Here is a 13208-nt window from a genome sequence, read left to right as displayed (position 1 = left end):
AATGCCATCGATACATGGGAAATGAGGAGAAAAGGCAAAACTGATATCTCACACATTCACATTCACCTTTGTTAGTCTTTATGTGTGCGTGTCTGTATGTCTGTGTGCAGTGGTGGGATTCAAATATGTGAACAACCGGTACTCTGTGTGGATGCCACTTCTGGAAGTCCATTCTGGGCCTGGGCAACAATAAATTAGCTACCGGTTCTGTCGAAGTGATGCAAATTTGCTGAATCCCACCAGTGTGTGTGTGTGTGTGTGTGTGTGTGTGAGAGAGAGAGAGAGAGAGAGAGAGAGAGAGAGAATGCCTGTGACCGTTTTACTTGGTATTATTAGTTTGTTGGGAGGGGAGGAAACAAAAAGAAACAAACTCTTGCCTATATTTCATTATTAATAGCTTGGGGTGTTACTTATACAAAAAAGAAGCACTGGCGCCCCCTTGCGGCTGCAGCCAGGATTTGCTTCGGGCTTTAGTGTTTTCCAGGATGGTACTGTTTTTTTCCTCCAGTAAGTGTCTTGGTATTCCAAGCAGAGAAGATCACAGTGTAATGTTACACTCATGAATACCTTCCCAGTGGTTGGAAGTAAAAGGAGGTCAGGTCAAAGGCTTTGTGGTAATTAGAGTTACCAAATGACAAAGGCAGGGAAGAGCATAATTTTTATTTTGACAATCTGCAGCCCCTGGTGTACAAAACGTCTGAGTTTCGGCTCATGCTGCGCAGACGGACTCATCTCTGTGTCGTCAAGAGTCCCCATTGCTATTAGCACCAATATTTCCTCCCACCTTCTACCCACCCAGCTTGCTCCATGACTCATCTGTTGTTCCCTGGCATTTTCCAGGAGCTGCCTTTTTCCTCCTTCAGAGATGGGCAATCACAGCAATCAGCCTCCAGGAAGAGGAAACGAGTTCCCTGAAATCACCCATCTGAAATAGCTGGGGGGGGGGGCCGAAATCTGCTGCAGCATTTGATGCAGCTTCTGGTGATAACACTCTTGAGGCAAATCGCTGCTTGGTGGCAAAGGTTTCTTTCAAAGCTCAAGTATATAATATATTATAAAACTATAACTTCCCTTCAGGGTTCTAAAGGCATAAAGATTTCTTTTTCAGGTGCCAGGCAGTGCTTGCAGGATTGTTCTCCAGGTATTTGATTGCACTCACACTTGAGGTCACAAGTAGATTAGTCCTGCAAGAGCTGCTTGTTGCCACTACAGGGAGTGGCACAACTTGAGCCCAAAATTTCTGTGGCTAAGTGAGACATTTGCTAAATGAGTTTTGCCCCCTTTTACGACCTTCCTTGCCACAGTTGTTAAATTAGTAATGTGTAATTAGTAAATGAATCCTGCTTCCCCACTGACTTTGCTTGTCAGAAGGTCCCAAAAGGTGATCACGTGAGGCCCCAGGACACTGTAACCGTCATAAATATGAGTCAATTGCCAAGTGTCTGAATGTTGATGATGTGATTGTGGGGATGCTTCCATGGTTGTGAGTGAAAAACAGTCACAGGTCACTTTTTTCAGTGCCGTTGTAACTTCAAACGGTCACTAAATGATGCAGGGGTGTCAAACTCAATTTCACTGAGGGCCGCATCAGCATTGCGGTTGCCCTCAGGGGGCCGGGTGGGTGTGGTCTGGGTGGGCGTGGCATACTGGGTGGGCGTGTCTAAAGTGCGTATGGCCTACTGGGTGGGCGTGGCCAGCTCTACATCCTTCGCATCAAGGGTGCCTATGGGGGCCTGGGCAGGAGTGGGACAGATCTGAGGGTCTCTGGCAGGAGGAGGGTCTCTGGGCCAGGGCCAAGGCAGTGGGGGCCGATCCCTCACTGTTTCCAGGATGGCTTCGCGGGCCGCATGAAACCACTTCGCGGGCAGGATCTGGCCCCCGGGCCTTGTGTTTGACGTGTCTGATCTATTGTAAGTTGAGGGCTTATCTGCATTTTGCACTTGCTGCTGTGTCACATGATTTTACTGAGGCATGGCTCAGCTATTTATTTCTCCACATCAAACCTCGTTAAGAGCCCAAGAATCTACTGCAGTAAATTTTTGATTTAATGGATCCTTAGTGGTCTTTGGATGCAACAGAGAAAATGGGTTTATATTGTGTGTGGCATCTGCCTCTGTAATGTGGGAAATCCCCTTTGCCATTTTATGCAATATAAAGGCCCATGCTCATTTCACTCAAGTGTAAAAAGAAAAATATGCATATCCACAATTACATCTCCTAAATATAAAATATACCTGGGTGAAATGGCATTTGCATTTAATAAACGTTCTGTTTTACTGGACATCCCCTATGAGACTATTATTATATACCTTCCTGTACACCCTGTATTAATTTATTAAAACAAGCATTGCTGTAAACATGAATTTTAAGATATATGGATCACCTGTTATACTGTGGGTAGTCCTTGCCTTATGACCAGTCTTTTAGCAACAATTTGAAGTTACAACAGACCACCACCCCAAAACAAAAGTACTTAAACCCAGTTTCAAAGTTATGAAGACAACACACCCCTACATCACGTGATCACATTTTGAGTCCTTGGCAACTGGCTCATCTTACAGCCATTTGCAGGGTCCTGCAGTCATGTGACTATGATTTTCTTTTCTTTTTTTTTGCCAGTTTTCAGGGATTACTTCCAGTTTCTGGCAGAACAAATGCCCATTGGGTCTAATGGATTTGCTTAACTATCACCTCCTTCCCTTAATGAATGCTGCAAAAGATGTTGTAAAGTTGGGTCTGGTCCTATGGTGACCCACTTAATGGCCACAGTTGACTTAAGACTATAATTCTGGGCTCCGTTACTTTCATAGGTTGAGGATTATCTTTATTTCAAATTTGAGTATAAGGATTAGGCATGCACAGGAGGGGAGGTATGTTTGTAAGAATTCATACAATGGTTCCTTTCATCCTCCACCAACTAATTTGGGCTTTTATCACATGATGTTGGAAGGTAGTATAGCAAACATCCATTCAGGTAGTATTACTTCTCCAACAGAATTTTCCCAATTTCTGTAGACCCTTCCCCACTACTTTATCACCCTCTCCAAACCTGCTTTAATGTTGTCAACCATGGCAACTTTAAGATCTGTGGACCAACTCCCAAAATACCCCAGCCAGCCACGCTTTAAGGTGTGTTGGATTGAAATCTACACATCTTAAAAGTTGTCAAGGTTGAGAAACATTTGTCCAAAAACATACAGAAGACACAGAAAGAAGGAGATGTCTCTGTTCATTCACAGTTAGAAATTGCATCTGCTTACAAAAGTCGAAAATTAGATTTTGATTCTGATTCTCTTATTATAGCTACTGTTTGTTTTATACAAATGAATGGGAGTAAAAAAACAAGTGTTTGTTTTTTTAAAAAAAAACCCTGACTCTTAATTTACAACAGAATGACCACCCGTAAAAGAAGTGTATCTTCAAAAATTAGGGCAAAATGCCTTGTTTCTGATTTTTCTCTCTTTTGTCTTAGTGGCTAGGGTGGTGTTAGGCATATGGTGATAGCCTACATAGTTGGGTTGAAAATATATAAACTATATAAACTATGATGTTGTGACTTTAAGATGTTAATTGGCCAATGGGTGTGTAAGTGTTCTCATGGCCATAAGAGGGAGCTAGGAATGTAGCTTCTCTCTCTCTCTGAATTCACTGCTCTCTCTACTTTTGCTGTACTGTTGGTTTACTACTGTGATAAACCTGAACTGTGTATTGACCTCTGGACCGGTAAGAAGACTTTGTATTTGGAATACTCCTTGGACTGTTACTATTGTGTATGACCTGGACTGTTTCTTTTTGACCGTGCATTTTTGTTCTTTACACCACCTCAAAAGTAAAGTATTTTTTGCTTTCACAAGTCAGTGTACTCTTGTGGTTACTGTGTGATTCTTACTGCTCTCAGTACCCTTCCTTTTCTGTGCAACTCCTTGGTAGCACAAGGAGACCTCTGCACAATAATTCCTAACAGGTGGTCTTTTAATTATATGACTTATGATATGTAGACATATAACATTATATGATAAATTCAGCAGCCAGTGTACAGATATGGGACGTTTCTCTGAAGGTGCATTTATTACTCACTCAACCATGCAAAATTGCAAATGCTGAAATGTAGACTGATCTTCAGGTGAAATTGTGCATGAAGGCAATGGGCAGGTTTAAGAGTCCCAGGGAAGCAACAAATACTATAAGAAATAAGTGGGAGATATTCTATGCTATTCCAAATTATATTACTATTTAAATATATGACCAGGTTTAACCAATAGACTTTTCAGTAGTTTTCATTTTCTAAAAGTGTCACCTTACATCTTTTTAATGTGAAAATTTAATGGCTCCATTTTAAGGAGTGTTATAAAATGATTGGCAGATGATCAGTGGACAGAAACCCAGTAATATGCAAGAAGTATATTTATATCTGCTAAGACAACTTAGCAGATATAAACATATATAAAAGACTTGTAGCCTGTAGATGAAATGTATTTCAATAGTAACTGCAATTTTTACTGTATGCAGATAATCTGTGAGAAAAACCACTTGAAAACCATATAGTTTAGAAAAATAAAGAACACTGCAAAGAAGTGATCCTACCTCCCCTAAAAAAAGGTACAAAGAAAAAAATCATACACCTACAATTATTGTATACAACCCAGCTCCCCTTTCTTGTCCACTAGGGTTGTCAAATCCCATTGAAAGCAAGCATTGAGTATGTATGCATTTATTCCATACTCCAAAAAGGGACAAAACCAGAACAAAAATTTAAATGTTATTTGAATTAATAGTTATTGATCAAACTTGTCTGGAAAATAAGATATCTCATATATAAAATTTATTGAACAGCATTTGCACATGTGCTCACCAACCATTCTCTCTCACCCAAACCTCTCTCTCCCACCCATCACAGATACATATAAATTCTTACAATGATAGACTGCAAATATCTGGGATCATTAAGTATCAAGCTAGACAAGCTTCTTCCCACTGAGTTTGTTGTGGATTCCTCTCATTTTCTGCAGGCTGTTAGGAATGACTTTGTTTAACTCTGCTTATTTTTGCACAGTGGAATAGATACTTGGGAAGAGAGTCTAGAAGTATTGAGCTAGGAATCAGAAGGTCGGCAGTTTGGCGGGTCGAATCCCGAGTGCCGCGTAACAGAGTGAGCACCTGTTACTCGTCCCAGCTTCTGCCAACCTAGCAGTTCGAAAGCACGTAAAAATGCAAGTAGAAAAATAGGGACCACTACGGTGGGAAGGTAACAGCGTTCCGTGCGCCTTTGGCGTCTAGTCATGCCGGCCACATGACCACAGAGACGTCCTCGGACAAACGCTGGCTCTTCGGCTTTGAAACGGAGATGAGCACCGGCCCCTAGAGTCGGAAACGACTAGCACGCATGTGCGGGGGAACCTTTACCTTTACCTTTACAGGTACTATAGAAGAATGGGTGTTTAAAATTTCGAAACTTGCAGAAATGTCTAAGATTTCTGCTTACTTGAAAGATCATTCACAGGAAAGATATATTTCAGTTTGGAGGAGATGGATAGATTATATTCAGAACAAATATGGGACTAAAAAGTTCCATTTAGCTTATGAGTAGATTTTAGTGGAATATTGTTATTGGTACTTTGTTTGTAGTTATGTTAAAGGGGAGTTAAAGCACATTATGAATTTGGTTAATTGTATATTTGCATAATTTTTATTTAGAATATGATTATTATAACTATAATCCTGTATTTAGCTCTGGGAAGTGGGGGGGAAGTGGGCGGGTTTGGGGTGGGGGGGATTTGGGGATATATTGTAAAATTTTGTTTTTGTAAAACTCTTTAATAAAAAAGCACTAATAAATCCCTTTGACTTCAGTAGTTGTTATGTGCATGGTACTTTCAGTGCTGGTCAGCAGGGGTTTCCTCTCATAGTTTTCCATATATAGGAAGTAAACCTCTGTTTGTGTAGCCCCTTTCATCCATGGAGACATTTCATTGATGAAAGGTATTGACTTTACTGAGACCTTATTTGCATAGAGGAGGGTTATAACCAGGGCTTTTTTCCTCATAGAACACTCAGAATGGGGTTCTGGCACCTTTTTTGGATGGAACCTTGTAGGGTAGGCAAGGCAGGTTGTATGACATGTGTGAGTTCCGGCAGCTTTTTCTTTTACAAAAAAGCACTGGTTATAACCCACCTTATTAGAGGAGGGTTTCCCCTTCAGACACTCATTTTCTGCACCCCAGTGATGCCCTCAACGTGATGTCCCGTTGCCTGGAGGCGGTCTGGGTCTGGATGGGGAGGAACAGGCTTCAGTTCAACCCTGACAAGACTGAGTGGCTGTGCATGCCGGCATCTCGGAAAATTCAGATTATTCCATCTCTTACTATGGGGGGTGAGTTATTACCCCCCATAGATAGGGCTCGCAACTTGGGGGTCCTCCTAGATTCACAGCTCTCCTTAGAAGATCATATAGGAGCTGTGACTAGGGGGGCCTTTGCCCAGGTTCACCTGGTGCACCAGTTGTGGCCCTATCTGGACTGGGATGCCTTGCGCACAGTCACTCATGCGCTCGTGACCTCTCATTTGTTTTTGTTTTTTTATTGAAAAGTTTTACAGTGCATTTTATCTTTAACAATCCCCCCTCCTCCCACCCCTACCTAACCCTCCCTATCCCTCCCCCCCATTCCCCCTCCCCCCCAACTTCCCAGAGCTAAGTACAAGGTATAAAAACAAAGAACAATCATAAACATCCATATGCTAAAAACAATAAACTATTAATTCTATCGCCCTCTAGCTCATATAAAATGACTACAAGCAATACTAATGTTACATATAAAAAGAAAAAGAAAAAGAAAAAAGAAAAGAAAACTTATTCAAATGCTAAGTGAAACTTTTTAGTCCCATATTTGTTCTGAATATAATCAATCCACTTTTTCCACTCCATAATATAACGTTCTTGTGAATGATCTTTCAAGTAAGCCGAGATCTTTGCCATTTCGGCCAGGTCAGAAACCTTTAGAGTCCATTCTTCTATAGTCGGCAGTTCCTCCTTTTTCCAATATTGACCTATTAAGAGTCTTGCAGCTAATTAAATTCAACATCAACTTAATGTCCACAACAGTAGCATCTGTAATTATGCCCAATAAAAACAATTGCGGACAAAACTTTATCCTTTGCTTAAAGATCTTCTGCATATTCCACCAAATTTTTATCCAAAAAGCCTTAACCTTTTTGCAGGTCCACCATATATGAAAATACGTTGCATCTTCGCCACCACACCTCCAACATTTAGGTTGATAATTCGGATACATACTTGCAAGCTTTTTTAGGACCTCTCATTTGGACTACTGCAATGCTCTCTACATGGGGCTGCCCTTGAGGACCACTCGGAGGTTTCAACTGGTGCAGAATGCAGCCGCGCGAGTTGTGTTGGGGGTCTCCCGATACTCCCATGTTACACCTCTGCTCTGTGAGCTGCATTGGCTTCCAGGTGCCCTCCAGTTGAGATTCAAGGTGCTGGTGATGACCTATAAAGCCCTACATGGCATGGGTCCGGATTACCTACAGCAACACCTGTTGCCGGCGTCAACCTCCCTCCGTCCAGTGCGCTCCCACAGAGAGGGCCTCCTCAGGGTGCCTCTGATCAGAGAATGTTGACTGGTGGCCCCCAGGGGGAGGGTGTTCTCTGTGGGCGTGCCAGACCTGTGGAACCGCTTGCCGGTTGAGCTTCGGATGGCCCCCGACCTTCGCTCCTTCTGACGCGATCTAAAAACCTATTTATTTGAACAAGCCAGCCTGGTCTGATGGGTTCGGGGTTTGGGTTTGGGTTTTAACATAGCTTTTAACTATTGTATTATATCGGGCATAATTATTTAATCTTTTTTAACTTTTGTATTTTGTATTTTGATATTTATTGCCCTGTATGCCGCCCTGAGTCCTTCGGGAGAAGGGAGGTATAAAAATTTAATAAATATAAATATATAGGAAGGAGAACAGCTGGTCCTCCAAATCTGAAAGCTTCTTAATGAGTTAAAAATTATGGGCATGGCCCTAAATATTCCATGAGACAAGAACACAGGGCTGACATCTCTGAAAAGACAGTTTACAAGTTTTTTTTTTTTTTAAAGGCAACTGGATTTTCTTAGTTTTGCTTGAAGATGTTTCGCTTCTCATCCAAGAATCTTCTTGAGTAGTCGATACTTCTTCAGAACTAAAGAAGCTTCTTGGATGAAAAGTGAAATGTCTTTAAGCAAAGCAAAGAAAGTCCAACTGCCTTTTGAAAAAGCACCTTTGGGACAACCATGACCTTGGATGACTGAGAATCTCCATAGAAACTCTGAAAAATAGCTACTCCTTGTCTCCCCATCCCCATCCCTTGCCTCCATTTTAGTCACTTGCTGAATATTTAGGCTTTGATCTTTCAACTGAATCTTTCTTTGTTTCCATGTTCCCAGTAATTCCAAATCAGTAACTCCAAGTATTGGAAGAAAAAAAATATCTTGTGTTCCTTCCAGGAATGCTTTCAACACAACCTCTGAAAAAAGAACAAACAAAACAAAAATGTGGGAGCTGATAATTTTGCTCTGCTGTAGCCATACCCAAAAATATAATGGCATTCTCATGAAGCATCCCTTGAGTAAGGTGGAATATTCAGTACCACTCTAGAGAGAGTTCTTCTATATTTTAGGAAAGTTAGGGCTTGCAAATATGATCTGGATATGTCAAAAAGCCATTTTCTTAATAGATTGCTTAACTTTTAATAGCAGCTGAGGTAAAGGGCCAACAAGACAGAACCTTGAACTAATGACTTTCATCAACTGCTCTCATGTCAATAATTAAATATCCTAAGCCAAATTTGTGTCTAAATGGAAGGAAGAGCAATTGATTTCAATTTTTAGAACTCAGCCTAGATGTTGGCAAAAAAACCCTATAAAATATGGGTTTAAATCATGAGAATGTCAAGGCTGAAGATTAAAATCATGACTTTTTGTAAGCAGAATGCATTAAAAATGTAATGTTCTGCAAAATTGTAACCTGGCAAATATTACTGTTGGACTATCTGTGCTTCTGATTACTGAAGACCCATGACCGAACATTTGAAAAATGTAACTTGTCCATTGAGCTGATTATTCAAATACCATACTGTATATGAAGCACATGCTATTTACTGCTCTATTACTGTAATTTACTACTGTTTGCTTTTTAAAAAAATACCATTTGGAAAATGTCCTCATTTGTCTTCTTGCACTTACTTTTGTCTGGGATAGAACTGCAGCATCTCTTTTGTACAATGGAAATAATTTTTTGTAGCCATTCTGGGTACATGATAGACTGAAGGTGTGAAGAATTCAGCAATGTCATTAACATATAAATGAAAGTGAAACGAAGCTAGGATATTCCTTGCTTAGCTTCGTTCTAAAGGTACAGAATCTGAAAGACCTCAAACCTATCAAAAAATGATCTGTTATGCAGGAGGCTAGTATTTCACGGGGAAAAAAATAAAGTTGTTTAATTGTTTGTTTGCAGAATAATTTGCTACTTAGTATAATTTTTATAGCACTTCTTTTAGAACAATAGTCCTCTCAGGGAATCTTTAAAGGAATTAAAGAATTGCAAATAAAAATACAATCACTATTACTGAAAACAAACAAAAGAGATCCTTTCCCATAAGGCAGGGGTGTCAAACTCGCCATGTCAGGTGACGTGTCATGACGTATCATGACTTTTTTCCCCTTGCCAGAGCTGAGGAATTATTGTGATTTTTTTTCTCCTCCTCTTCTAGGCTAACTGATAAATCGCTAACTTCTGCAATTGAAAGCAATTAGTTTTCTTCCCATTGTTACCCTTAGAACATTAACATATTCTAATTCAATAGGTTAGATCAAAGGAATTATCTATAGTGACCCTACCTATCTGAAACCTTACTTGCTCATAAGCCTCCATAACTCTGTTAATAATAATAATAATAATAATAATAATAATAATAATAATAATAATAATAATAATAATAATAAACCTTTATTGTCAAAGTACAACATGTGTACATTGAGATTAGCTGAGCCTCCCCCTGTGCTCTCTCCCCCCAACACACAGTGACAACAAACCCTCCATCCCACCACACTATGTGAACCAACTACACCACACACAGGCCTCCCAAGTCAATTCTGCATAAGATTATGTCACATTTAAAAGCCTAATTAACACTTTAATTAACTCACTTAACAAGCTGTCCATCGGCTAATATAAAGGTTAAAAAATTCTGGAGAATTTTAGCACATTGCTGTTACTAGAAACATTCAAGTATGTTAGCTAAAATGTCTGCTGTTTGATTGATCTTAGCACCAGAGTCAAATAATAACGATGGAGTGTTGTATAAATTAATCAAAGGCAATAATGCACTTCAGAATCATGCATGTATTCCTCAATAAGTCTGTTAATTATACAAAAAGGCATAATTAATAAACAAATCCACTACTCTAGGAAAAAATATTAATGTTTGCCAGCTTGCTATTCTCCCTTAAATGAAAGTTTCATTAATTAAAATGTTGAGCACTGTATTCATTTAGCAAGAAGTCTGAATTAATACTACTATGTATTAAATTATTCTTAACTGATGTATAGTTGTTGATATTTCAAATTGCCCACCCCTTCAGGGTCTTGTCTTTATTTTTAAATAATTGCATTACCTATGAGTCAAAATCTAGGATGTTCATCTTTTGCAGCTAATTTTGCTGTAAGTGTAGGGATATGGACCATTGCAAAAACTCTTCTTCTTCTAAAGATAAGTCTATTCTAAAGTAGTTGCTGCTGATTGTTTAATTTTCATGCTGGCAGTCACCTAAAAAGGAGATGTCACTGTATACCACACAAGCAAATAGGCTTGTCTTAGTTTTAGTTGCTGCAGGGTGCTGATACCCTAGGAAAGTGAAAGGTACTCTAACTTCCCCAATTAAAATGGGTTGTATCACTTGATGGAAATGTCTTCTGCACATGTTTCTGCATGTAAACAATGCCATCACCACCTCAACACTGGCACCTAGGAAATGGAATGTCATTTCACTTTGCAGAGCTGTGTCAAATGGCCTTTTGACCAGAAGCTCAACTGCTTCCTAAGCAACTTGGTTGCATTTAACAACTTTGAAAGAGTATAAACTGGTCTAATCAGCATATATGTCCAGTGCTTTTTTTGTAAAAGAAAAAGGTGCCGGAACTCACACATGTCATACAACCTAGCTTGCCTATCCTACAAAGGTTCCATCCAAAAAAGGTGCTGGAACTCCGTTCTGAGCGTTCTATGAGAAAAAAAGCCCTGTATATGTCTGATATCAACACTCACTGATAATGTTTAGATAAACTTAGATCAATTCACCTGCTTCCATTTGGGGATAATCAGAATAGATGTGACAGGCAGGATGTGAAAGGTAAACCTCTGGCATAGAATGAACACTTTTCATTATGCTTTTTTTTATAATCAAAGCAAGCTTGTTGCTTTAATGAGGCAGCTTGGAATATAATAAATGAAACCAATAATTATTGCATATTCTTTTTCCAATGGTTAATAAGCATAGTAAAAACTGCAATGCATTTTAGCATCATCTTCAATGAGTCCTGCAAAATCCTGACATAAAGAAATCTAGTCAATTGCAAATGAAAAAAGAAGACAGAATACCATATTCAGATATTATTTATTCTCTGCCTGATCAATAGCAGAGTAGAAGGATATTCCTTTGCTATTGCAAACTGAAACCTTCACTATGAAAGGCCAGAGCTGTCCAGATTTCTTAGGATTTCTTAAGATGAGTGGCATATAAATGTAATAAATAAAAAATAGACAAATATTTTATAAATGTAAGGCTATCAAAAATCAATGGAGATTACTTCTATGTAGCCCCAGAGAGAGTTGGCCAAACTGGGGATTTTGTAGTTGAAAGAGAAGAATCTAATGTGATGCATTAATGTTGACTTCAGTCAGCCAACTCTTGAAGATAAGCCTTACGCTGACATTACTTAGGACAAATATAACTCGCATGCTAAGAATAGCACAACCTCCCAGTTACTTTTTAACAATTAAATCAAATTAGATTTCATCAGCTCTCTTTACTTGCTAATCAGCTATACTGTCTTTGAACTCCTGGCCTAAGGAATGTGACATTATCACTATGCACACCCTCCAGTTAGGAAAAAGATGCAAGTGTTTGGGACCAAGAACATTTTCCATGCGAAGGAAACTTAGTGAGCCATAGTTCTTCATAATGACATCAAGATAATTGTCCTTACTGCCTAGTGTCCTCAATGTTTTGCAACTGGTAGTATTTCATATTATTAGAAAACATCACAGCTTAAGACTGAGATATGGTCAGTGTCCGGGATAGGGGAGGGTCTCAATATTTTGAATATATTCAAATAAAAGTCTGTGTCATTTGGATAAAAATGAGGTTTGCTAGTACCCGCAGTAGAAGATACACAAGTTGTAATTCAAGTTGTAAGTCACTGCTGTGTTGTAAAATTAATATTATTCAATGGATATGTGAGAGGAGCAAAGATAAAAACTTGTCACTTCTAAAACTTCAGCACTCACACGGAAGAGAGCCACATGTATGGGGGATGGAGAACAGGTTTTTCCAAGCTTGTGTGCTACTTCTTATGCAAGGGAAAAATGAAGTAAAATGACTGTTAATGCACACATGTACTGAGTCATCCAAGAATAAATTATGAAGCCTGAAAACAGGTGCTGGTGTTTAATGATACAAAGAAGTGTGCTTTGTATGCATCACTGAATATTAGAAAGCATCACTTTTGAAGATTTTGCAAGCCTTACTAATATACCCAGAAGTAATGGGAATCTCCCTCTTAGTGTGTGTGTGCATGGGTATGTGTGACCAATTAAGTGAAAGTGTAAGTGCAAGAGTTAAATAAACTATTTTTTAAAAAAGAAATTGATGTAAGGGGTAAATTTATTAAGAGATGCTAGCACCAATATTACAAATTCTCTAACAGATGTGTCTCAGAATGAAACAGATATAGTAAGTGTAGCCTTACAGCAGGATCCAAATTGAGTCAGTCAACAGGACTAGAGGTTTGTTCTTCCAAGCTTTCGAACTCATGGTGCAGTCCATCGTGAGGCAACTTCTCAATCTCCAGGATGTGTACACTGGGCTGTTCTAGCATGTGGTGTCTGTTTGTGTGTGGCTTTGAACTGTACAGTGGGATGCTGATGGTTGGCTATTAAG

At 39.3% G+C, this 13208-nt stretch overlaps 1 protein-coding gene across 1 annotated transcript in view; it reads left to right on the top strand.

The window, feature by feature from the left end:
* TRDN (triadin) overlaps nucleotides 1-13208 on the top strand; it is a gene marked incomplete at its 3' end in the record, with an annotated part of 235922 nt that overhangs the window by 145060 nt on the left and 77654 nt on the right. The window lies entirely within an intron of this gene.

Source organism: Vipera ursinii (genome assembly GCF_947247035.1).
Source record: "Vipera ursinii genome assembly, chromosome: 1".
In the NCBI taxonomy this organism is placed as follows: domain Eukaryota; kingdom Metazoa; phylum Chordata; class Lepidosauria; order Squamata; family Viperidae; genus Vipera; species Vipera ursinii.
The sequence above is the reverse complement of the archived record's forward strand: the minus strand, read 5'-3'. Positions and strand labels throughout refer to the sequence as shown.